The sequence below is a fragment of the Apium graveolens genome, chromosome 6 (assembly GCF_009905375.1).
Source record: "Apium graveolens cultivar Ventura chromosome 6, ASM990537v1, whole genome shotgun sequence".
NCBI classification, from domain to species: Eukaryota; Viridiplantae; Streptophyta; class Magnoliopsida; order Apiales; family Apiaceae; genus Apium; species Apium graveolens.
In genome coordinates this window covers 47,196,027-47,207,373 of record NC_133652.1, presented here as the reverse complement: position 1 = coordinate 47,207,373, position 11,347 = coordinate 47,196,027, and positions in this window count along the sequence as shown.

The following is an 11,347-nucleotide window of genomic DNA, read 5'->3' as shown; positions in this document are numbered from 1 at the left end:
AGGGAACACCAAAACTTGGCATTCGGTACCCTAGAGATTTTGGTTTTGATCTAACTGGTTATTCAGATGCAGATTATGTAGGTTGTAAAATAGATAGAAAAAGTACAACAGGAACCTGTCAATTTCTAGGAAACAAGCTTGTATCCTGGTTCAGTAAAAAACAAAATTCAGTTTCTACTTCTACAGTTGAAGCTGAATATATTGTTGCTGGTAGTTGCTGTGCACGGATTTTATGGATGAAAAACCAACTGTTGGACTATGGTCTACAAGTGGACAAAATTCCCATTTTCTGTGATAACACAAGTGCAATTTCCATCACTGAAAATCCAGTACAACATTCAAGAACAAAGCACATAGACATCAAGTACCACTTCATTAGGGAACATGTGAGGAATGGTACTGCGGAACTTCATTTTGTTCCAAGTGAAAAGCAGCTTGCAGATATCTTTACCAAGCCACTTGATGAATCCACCTTTACTAGGTTGGTAAGTGAGTTAGGTATGCTTAATTACTCTTAAATTATTTCTGATAATTTTGCAAGTTATGATGCTGCCTGAAACTTAATTAATTTTTCTGTTTTAGATAAAATTTTGGCCAACTCAAAATTTACATCTCGACGGATGCTCATTATCCATCAAGTTTGATCATCCATCGAAATAGAATAGCTTGGTAAAAATCAATTACCTTTCTGGATTATTTTATACCCGACGGATAATGCTTTATTCTCATCCATCGAATTGTCTACATCTTAGCCGTTAAAAGTACTGGACATTATCCATCAGATATACTTACAATCTGTAAGTATCTCACGACGGATAATTGACAGAATTTTGACAGTTTATTTTATTTTTAAACGGCTATTTTGGGCAATTTTGATTGGGTCTTTAATTTTTAACTTTAATTTTTTATTCCTTTTTAATCTAAGAATAAATAAAAGCCTTACTTCAAGTTTATTTTAACTTTTATTATTCTCTATTGCAACTAACTGCTATCTTCTTCCTCAAAGCAAAATCCTCTTTCTCACTGCAAATTTCCTCACTTTAACAATGGCACCAGTAGTCAAAATCATGTCTCAGTCAGGATTCATCTATGAGAAGAACAACTTCGCTGCTCTTGTGAACAAAGAAATTTCTGCATCTAAAGATTTTCACAAAATGTGGACTTTTGAAGGGATGCAAACTCAGTTATGTCATGCTGGAATCGCCCGCAATCTACTGTGAAGTTGTGGAGGAAATATGACCTACTTCTGTGGACCAAGCCACTGAAAAAACCATAATTTTTACTCTCAAAGGTAAGCAATTCAGCATTAATAGTGATATAATTCAAGCATGCTTTAAGATTCCTGAGAACACTACTACTGACACATATATGCTAATTTAGTTACCATGCTTAATTCTATTGGCTATGCTCTTCCTACAACTAAGTTAAGTGAGATTAGAAGGTTAGGTCTTAGAAAAAAGTGGAGTTATTTGTGTGATATAATTACCAAGGTGTTTTCTGGTAAGATAAGTAATTTTGATTCTGTCAACACTGCCATGCTTAACATGCCTTATATGCTAGTTACTGATAAGTACTATAATTTCAGTGACATGATCATGTTTGAGTTAGGTTACAAGTTAGGGGAAATTAAAAAGAGAGCTAAAAATGTCTATTATGCTAGATTCTTTATGATTCTTGCTAACCTTTTTATTGAGGATATTGTTATTAAGAACCCAACCAATAAACTGGATTGTTGGGTTCAAGAAAGGAGAGTGATTGCAGAACTTAACAGAGCAAGTCATCACAATGAGGTGCCCCTTTTCTATTTTCCAATCATGGAGGGCCCTCAGGTAAGTGAGGTAAGCACCACTGTCTCTACTATTTCTACCTCCCAAATTTCTTTTCCTTTGAGTATGGCTATGGCATCTGTGTCAATGACCCAATAAATGTCTATCCAAGCCACCAAAACAAAAATTTCCAAATCCAAAACAAAGAACCCCCTCTGGTTTCTCTCAAAAGAAACCAATTGCAAAATCTACCAAAACTAAAGAGGGGAGTGTGAAGGGTGGTAAGATAGGTGAGGGACAGGGTGAACATCAAAGAAACCCCAAGGATAAGGATGGACAGGTGAGTGTACCCAAGCCTAGCCACACCACAGTTTCCCAACAAACTGTGGTGATTAATAAAGAAATAAGCACAACTCTAGTTTCATCCTCCCTAAAGGATGTTGCTATTGAAACACGCTCCCAACCAGGAGCAAAGGCCAAGAGGGTAAGGGACACAAGCTCACCCTAAATTTATGCCAGAAAGAAGAGATCCAAAACCATTGGGGATGCACAGGGAACACACACAATGCAAACTGCAGCTAAAGACTCAGTCACTGCACCATCTCAAATTCAATTTGATGTGGCTCCAACAAATGTGGAGTCACAACCAAAATATTTAATCATAGAAGCACCACAAACACCAAACTCTCCCACAAATTCTATGGATGTGGATATGATTAACACATCAATCCCTGATTCTCCTTCTTTAACTCTGTTGGAGAAGCCAAAATCTAGTGCAAGTGAGCATCATCTTTTAGATGATTTGTTGGCTCACTTGCCAATTCTTTCAGGAACTGTTGAGACATATGTGCCCAAATTATCATCAATCTGCACAGAGTCTACAATAGTTTGCACTCCAAACTCTATCATTTATTCTATTCCGGTGGATATTGTTCATCCGTCGGTTAGTGATTGTATCCCGATGGATGTTCCTAACAGCAGTCATTCGTCGGCTATCCTAACTACTACCCTGATGGATGTTCCTCATCCGTTGGTACTCACTACACACACTGAAATTTCAACAATTGTTACAAGTGTGAATGAGTTAGTAGTTGTATAATCACTCTTAGGACTGAGGGAAGTGAGTGAATTGAGTGAGAGGCTGAGTTGCTCTCAGGCAGAATGAGAGGAAAAGAGAGAAATCTTGTAGACTATTTCTTTCAGCCTGGCAAAAGAGAGTGAGAGGAGTTTCACCTTAGTAGGTAAAGGTGAGGGTTTGAGGGTGGTGAGCCAAGGGGATCCCTTGATGCAAGAAACGAGAGAAAATGAGAGAAAATCAGGTACATCTGAATGGGAAGAGCCCATTGTAAGTGAGTTAATGGATGTCAATGAGGCTGACAAGAAACAACTAATTCAGCAAGAATATCAAACTGTTTTAGATTCTGTTTCTTTTGAAGCTGAGGCATTTACTCACCCCATGTCAGCTTATCAAGTTCTAGCTGAACAAGACAATATGGCTGCAGAAAGGACGCTAAACTTGGTGCATACAATTGCTTCAATGCAAAGGGCAAAAGATGCCATCTCAGCCATGCCTCCCACAACTAGTGATGATGTTGAGTATGGCACTGGTGGCTCTGAAGATTTCTTTGGAGATGAAGATGATAATGAAGAAGAGCTAATAGATATAGGGGGAGAAGCAAGACCCAGCTCTAGATCAAACATTCCAGCTTGGGTGTTCTCTAAATATTGTGATGAGCAACATTTCGAGACTACTCTCTTCCATATCATTCAACAGACTCGGACAGCTATTCAAGCTACAACCAATGCCAACACCAAGAAGCTACTTCAAGAACATCTCAATTCCCTCCAACTGCACCAAATTCAATCTCTTCAACACAATATGGATGTCACTTCAATTAAAACAGAGATTAACCAAGTCAAGAAGGATGTCTCTGAAAGATTGGATGCTAAATTTCCAAATACAACCATGTTTGACATCAACAGACAATTGAGGAAGAACTCTAATCTTGCAACCAAAGCGGATTCCCTGGATACAAGACTAAAAGCAGTGGAAGCCTCTCTCACTGCAATTCACTTACATCAAGCCCAACAAACTCAGTTGCTTCAAAAGTTGGTGGTTGCACAGACTTCTACCTCCACTCTACTAGATGATAACAAAAAGGGGGAGAAAGATTCAATTATCCCAGTTAGTCAAGGAGAGCAAATTAGTGAGGGGGAGAATGTGATAAATGTTCAAATCAGTCAAGTAATAGTTCCAAAAATTACTTTACTAAAGCCACCAGTATTGGACAACATTGATCTGATCCAAGTAGCAGCTGCTAAACTGGAGTCACAGTCAAATTTCAAGAAGCTTGATGTTGCAGCTGTTGAGAAGGAATTGGATGACAAATTGAGGAAAATAGATGAAGAAATTACAAAGCAATTTGGGCCAATTGAGAAACCAGACAAGACTTTTCATCACTATTCTCAAGTCAAGCAAATCTCTGTGAATGAAATGAGTTTAGGTAGCTTAGAAAAGGGTCAACCTTCATGCATAAAGTCTACAAAGGTCAATCAAGTTTTGAAGCCTAAGAAGAACTATCCAAAGTCATCAGACAAAAATCCTGTGGATCTTATGTTTGAGACTCCAAGGCCAGATGAAAAGAAGCTGTTGGCAAGGTCTATTGCATTTTTCAAAGATCCATCTGACTCAGTTCTAAAAAGTAGAATTACCAAAATCTACAGGAAAGGTAAAGAAATCCGTGTGGTGGCTGGACACCCTAAGTTTGCAGAAGCCAAGAAGGAAGAGAAAGAAAGAATCAAGCAAGAAAAGAAGCGGGCTGCTTTAGATTCTAAAAAGCTCAAACAAAAGAAGAAGCAAGCTGCTATCTTGGCCAAACTTCAAGCTGTGACAACTGCAACTGAGATTTCTGAAAAACCATCTGTGATAGCTGAAGCTGAGAAGGAAATTTCTTAAAAGCAACATGTGCAAAATGAACCTCAACAGAAAAGAAAGTTCAGGTACAAGCTCCATTCTAAAAGAATGTTGGATTTTGATGATGACAAGATGAAAGACTACATTCCCAAATAGTCTACAACTTCAACTCAAACATCCAAGCCCTCAGTGGTACATGAGGAATTTAAGGTGGATCCAACAAAGAATTTTCATGGTGAGCCTATAGTTCCCAAGGATGAGCCAATAGACTGGGAAAGTCTGCCTATATCTGAACTTTATTTACCAATTTTCAACAAAGCGAAGAAGACAAAGATAAGAGCAACCAAGAAGGTCAAGCATGTTTATCTCAGAACCAAAGCGTAATAACTCGAATTTTTGAGACCTTGTAAAACGTTTAATGAATAGTAACCCTGACGGACGGGGAAAAACTTTTTAGCCCACACTATGTAGTGCATGAGAAAATGAGTTTCGGAGTTGATGTTATGATTATACGTACCAAATGAGTGTATGTAAACGCTATTAGTTTTCGAAGAAAACGAACTTTGAAAAACGACCATATTTACGAATCATCGAGGATTACGGGAATCACAATATAATTACAAAATTAAAACCCTACGGATTTATATCCAAGTATGATAATTGAAAACATAAGGAATAAATACGAAAGGAATTACGTCGCGAACCATTTACGAGAAAGTATTACGAAAATGTTTAAGCGACCGAGCGAACACGTAAATGATTAAATAAATGTAACACACTAACTAACCATGGTAATAAAGTAACCATGGTTACTTTATCAAATAGTGAGCTAAGGTGTAGGATGATACCAAGGCTATCAAATAGTAAGCTAAAGAGCTAAACAAGTGGCTTAGCTTGTAAACTAAGAAGCTAGTTGGATTTGCCCCGAAGATTTGCAACAAGAATAAAATCCTAGAATCTAAACTAGAGAATATCAATCAAATAAAAAGATATCACAACCTTATTTCCAAGAAGCAACCAAGGAAGCAAGCATAAAAACACTTCTTCTCTCCCAAAACCTCTTCCATTCGGCTTTTCTTCTTCAACCAAGAAATCAAAATCAAAACTTCAAGTTCTAGCCTTGGATAAATCCTCCCATTAATTTTCAAGCTTCCTAACAACCAAACTAAGGTAAGATAAATCTTTGAGCTCTTTTTATCAAGGTTTGATGGGTGAAATAAAATCAATAAAGTTGATAATGAATAGTATGAATAGTAACTCTTCTTTGGTTTCTTGATTTTGATGGTTGTTTTAGGTTCCAAAAACCATACAAAGCACTCACAAGACTTCACCATCATCAAGAACACATCTCAATCTCTCAAAAAAGGTAAAAATATTTGACCCAACTTTATTTAAGATTTAAGTTCAAGATTCTTTTAGTATGTAGGTGTAAACATAGTTTTGGTGGGAGTATTGTTGTAATCTTGATGTTTAGCTAAGTAGATTTAAGGTTGATTGTTGTTGCCTCAAGATCATGATGTTCTTGAGAGGATTTAGTGTGTTGATGATGATATGTTGGTTGTTGGTGGTAGTAAAATAATTTAAGGCATAAACGAAACTCCGATCGTAACTGTAATCTCGTTAAAACGAACAAAACGTAACTTTAAGTTTCTGCAGAAAGTCCCGAGGATGTAAACTGTAGTTTTTTAAAAATTATCCCTTGATTATGATAGAAAATTTTATAAGTATCGTTTAGGCGCTTGAATCTTTTGATTCCGATTTACGGATCAAAAGTTATGGCTGTTTTACTAAAAGTGATTTACGCGACAAAAACTGCTACGAAGTACAAACTTTGAAAATATAAAGGATAGACTTAAAAAGATTCATAAATCATTAAATTTTTACAGAGAGTAGCATATTGAGTTTCCTAACTTCCATAAAAATTTCAAGTGATAATAATGATTTTTCAATTTTATAAAAATATCGGAGCCGAGACCGCGCGATTAGAAACCGTAGAATCCATAAGCGGAGCCGACGACAAAAATGAGAATGGACTTAAGATATTTTGAAAAAGGAAGCGACCATAATGAGAATAAGAACTTAAAGAAATAATAAGGGTAATATAAGTTGAGAGGGTGCATAATAAGTAGCGCATGAGTGCGAGTCGCCGTAAATTAGAACGGGACCTAACGAAACGAATTGTGTTTATGATTATAGATTTCCGAGCGGAACCTAGAGCATCCTCCACCTCGAGATACCTAGGCAAGTTTACGAACCCAAATCCATTTACTGTTGTGTTGTGAAAGGACTTTTTTATTATCATTGATTAAATACCATGCTTGCCATGATACTTAGTATTTAAATTTTCGCATAATGTAGTGATGTTGTACGATAAGTATATATCGTAAAATATTTAATTCCGCTTTAAGCGTGACGTATAATTATAAGACCGAGAGTCGGTCGGGATTTTAAGATGAAAACCCGGGAATCATTCCGGTGATATTATTAGGACAATTAAAAGTCCATAGTAGTATGATTTGAAGGACTCAACATCCACTTACAAAATATTAAATACCTCGAACTTTTATTAAAACGATTTCCAAAGATCGTATTCCCTCAACTATACTTTATCGTTCGATTAAGAAATATTTATTAACTATTTACTTATCATGGAGGAAGTATTCTCCAGTGAATATTTATTTCAAACTCGATTAAATGTAAAAGATTATTATATTACGTAAACATAAATTAGTTGAGGAATATTAATTAAATATTCTTTTCAAGTAAACTCATTCGAGGTTTAATTATTTATCGATTAATATTTAATTATTTATTATTTATTAAAGGGTTTATTTACGATAAAAATCATAAAACCTGATGTAAAATACTTTCTGATTTTCGGAAAATCATTCGAATAATTTCAGATCGTCAGAGAATATTATCTCGACTTATTTTAAATATTTTGAATATAGTTTCAAAAGGAACTCCCCCTTTATTTACTTATCTGTTGACAACGGTCAACTCACATCCTTAGTACGTCCTCTGAAAACTTTCGGAAGTACATATATATATATATATATCTGAGGTAAAGTTGTGCCTATCAACAAGCAAAACGCTTGGGGAACTTCGATATAGTTCGATTATTCCAAGTATATGATAGGATTTTCTAAAGGACAAGGGAGGGGTAGGATCCAAGTACTTCGTGTATTGGATAGACTACCGGTACCGTAGGAGACGGTACTATACGTACCTAAGTACCTGCGAAGTGTGTGTATACCCGAAATGAGGACACATAGCCCGTATGCGGCAAGGGTGATAACCGGGATACGAAGGTGTCGTCCTTTTACTAGTAGAAAAGTTTACTATTATCGTAGTACGACTGATCATCGTATGCGGTGGCTCCAATGAGTGTCATATTCTTCCAATTGGAATTGTGATGCAATACCGTAACCCAAGCCTTGGTGTTGGGTTTACTATTAAGGTATTTGCAGGATAATAAAATCCACTAAAGAATTGTTTTCATAAGAAGGTGTGTATCACCAAGGAAAACTAATTTCGAATAAAACATAATTATCATATATGATGTTTTACGTAAGTTTATCATATAGTCATTTTCATACTGTACATTATTATGTTGGGCATCATAGCTCACACTTGTTTTCTTAAATTGACACAACACAACAGTGAATCAAGATGCCTACCATGAGAACCACAGCCAGGAAACGGGTCGGAAATGGCCAGCTATTCCGTAGGTTGTTTGGTGTTGTACCATAGGTAGTCCGAATAAGCTGGATTGGTTTTCAGTTGTTTTTAGTTCGGCTTATTTATAAGTATGACTTATGTAAGGTAATACATAAGAAACGTATATTTGACCGACGGACTAGCCTTACTTAAAGGTTACTCCCCGGTAAGACTTAATTACTTTCGGGTTGTAATAATTATCACTTTATGGTTTGAATTACTCTAGTTATGAATGGTTCATTTCCAAGATAATAACCTGTAAGTGTGTGTGTGTGATTAGTGGGGGGTCATAAAGTGTGAGTATTTATATATTGTGAAGTGATGTATGTGGTTTATAATGGTTTAGATGGCGTCGCCTCCGAGATTCTGACCCCGGATTTTGGGGCGCCACACAAAGCCCTAACTAAAGATCAACCAACTGTCAACAAGGGAGATCTTTTATACATCTGTGACATCAAAGAATTTTCAGAGATAAATCTCTACATGGGTGAACTAGAAGAAGTAAGAGCAATTGATGCTCAAAGAAATCTTCCTAAAATACTGGTATTCAAGTACAAGGGGGGAAATAAATCACATGGCCTCTTCACATGATTCTTCAAGAAAGATGCTCTATACTGATAAAGATCTTCTCATCCTTCAAGAAAAACTTTGGATTCAATGTAACTACAAGGAAATTGGTCCTAAAGAAGATAAAAGATCTAAGGAGTAATAAAGCCAAGGATGCACTCCCAAAGACTCTGTCAATTCCCTTCATAGGAAATAAAGTGCATTTGAGGCCTTATTGGCTGATGGAATTCATGGATGACCAGGGTGTTAGAAGATTCTTTAGACTGGATGACCAATTGAGTATCTCTAGCAATGAGACTCTATTGGAAATGCAAGAAAAGCTGGATCTTTCAGATGCCGAAGAACTTGAATTTCACAGACAACTCCAAAATCAAATAGAAGAAAACAACAGGAAGCTGGGGAAGAAATTCAGACAATCAAGGAAATAGAAATCATTTGCTCAGGCTAGAGGAGCACCTTGAAAATGATTGTGAGAACTCTTTGTACACTTTACTTTGCTTAATTTTCAAATAAACAGTAGCACTTACTAGTTTTATCTACTATTATTCAATCTGTACATTTAGGGTGTTTTGTTATAATCAAGTTTCTCTTAATTTATGGCTACAATTCCAGTAGACATAAATTGGGGGAGATTGTTAGGAATATGTTATGAACTTGATGATAAGTTAAACAAAACACCTTAGTAGATTTAACTTAGTGAATTTGTAGCTCTCGACGGATGTTCTAATATAATCCCGACAGATGAACTTTACAGTCCCGACGGATGACAACTGAACATCCATCGAGAGTGTAGTTTATGTAACAATAAGTATTGTAGCACATTTCTGCAAATAACATATTTTAGTTGAGTAGATGCTGTAGGATTCTATAAGTCATGATGACTTCTAGATTGATGTACATAATAGGTTGGCTAATTGTAAATATAAGATGTCTTGTAATCCTGTACAAGTGAAATAGAGTGAAGTGGCAGAAAGACTCCCAACGGATAATCTACAAAGACTCTCGATGGATGATCACCAAGGCTCCCGACGGATGACCAACTAAGTCCCGACGGATGATTCTATTCAAAATAACTGTTAATAGTGACAAAACAGTCACATGCGTCGGGTGTTTGCAAAAGGAATGTGGCAGCTTGTTAAGCAGGATTTTGAGAACAAAGAAGCATTACCATTTCCATGGATGCAAATGTGAAGATATTAAAAGATACTGGATAGAGTAATGTAGCAGCATGATATTAGACTAGATTCATTTTGTTTTATTGTCTTGTCTTATTATTATGTAACTTGGTGATATATAAACCAAGAGTAGCAAGTAGAACTAAGGTACTAAGAAAGCTTATCTTTCCAAAGAAATAGTTAAGGCTATATCAACTAAGAATTTCTCTATAAGTTTGTTGGTTCACTTGTAAGCAGCTGTGTGCCATTCAAAGCATCACAGAGTTCTCAATCTGATATATATATATATATATATATATATATATATATATATATGGTGGATAAATTCAAATCCACCAGAAAGTTTTAAAGCTTTGTGTTTTATCGCTTAAGTGTTTTGATTTCTATTATTCTTCCATTCCGCATTATTGCAAATGAAACATTGTTATATATATTAAGTTAGAACAATTTTAAAATCTCAAAAAGAAGCCAGAATTACATTCAACCCCCCCTTCTATAATTCTTGTTGTATTGTTTAGGAATAACAGGGATGGTCGAGTAATCAGTTTTCCTAAAGAATATGCTGAACATGGAAGGTCATTATTGGAAAGAACTTTAGAAATCTTTAAGAGGATGACCAGTATAATTCTCTGTAATACGATGCATCATAGAGACGCCAGGATGACCTAATCTTTCATGCCAAAGTGTAAAATTTTTTGGATCTATGAGTTTGGAAGCAATGACATTGTGCGACTCAATAGTTCTAATTTATATCATATATAATCCTGAGGAAAGGGAGTGAAACTTTTCTAAGATTTTCTTGTTGCTAGGATTAGCGGAAGTAATAAGAAGATATTCTTTATTAGCCTCAGAGGTAGTTTCGATGTAAAAATTATTGAGTCGGATATCTTTAAAACTAAGAAGATTTCTAGTAGACTTACTACAATATAATGCATTTGGAATGTGTATGGGGGTACCATTAGGTAGGACGAAACTAGCTTTTCCAAAACCTTCGATTATATTAGATACGCTGGAAATTGTTCCGACTTGAGCTTCAGTTTTGGTTATTTGGGTAAAATATTTTCGGTTCTGTAGAATCGTTTGAGTTGTACCACAATCAGCAATGCATATATCTTCAGAATCCATTCTTCTCAGTTTCGGCAGGGCTTCGTGCTGATAATGTGTTGTAAAATACTAGCTATAAAAGTATTATATCGAACCTCTGT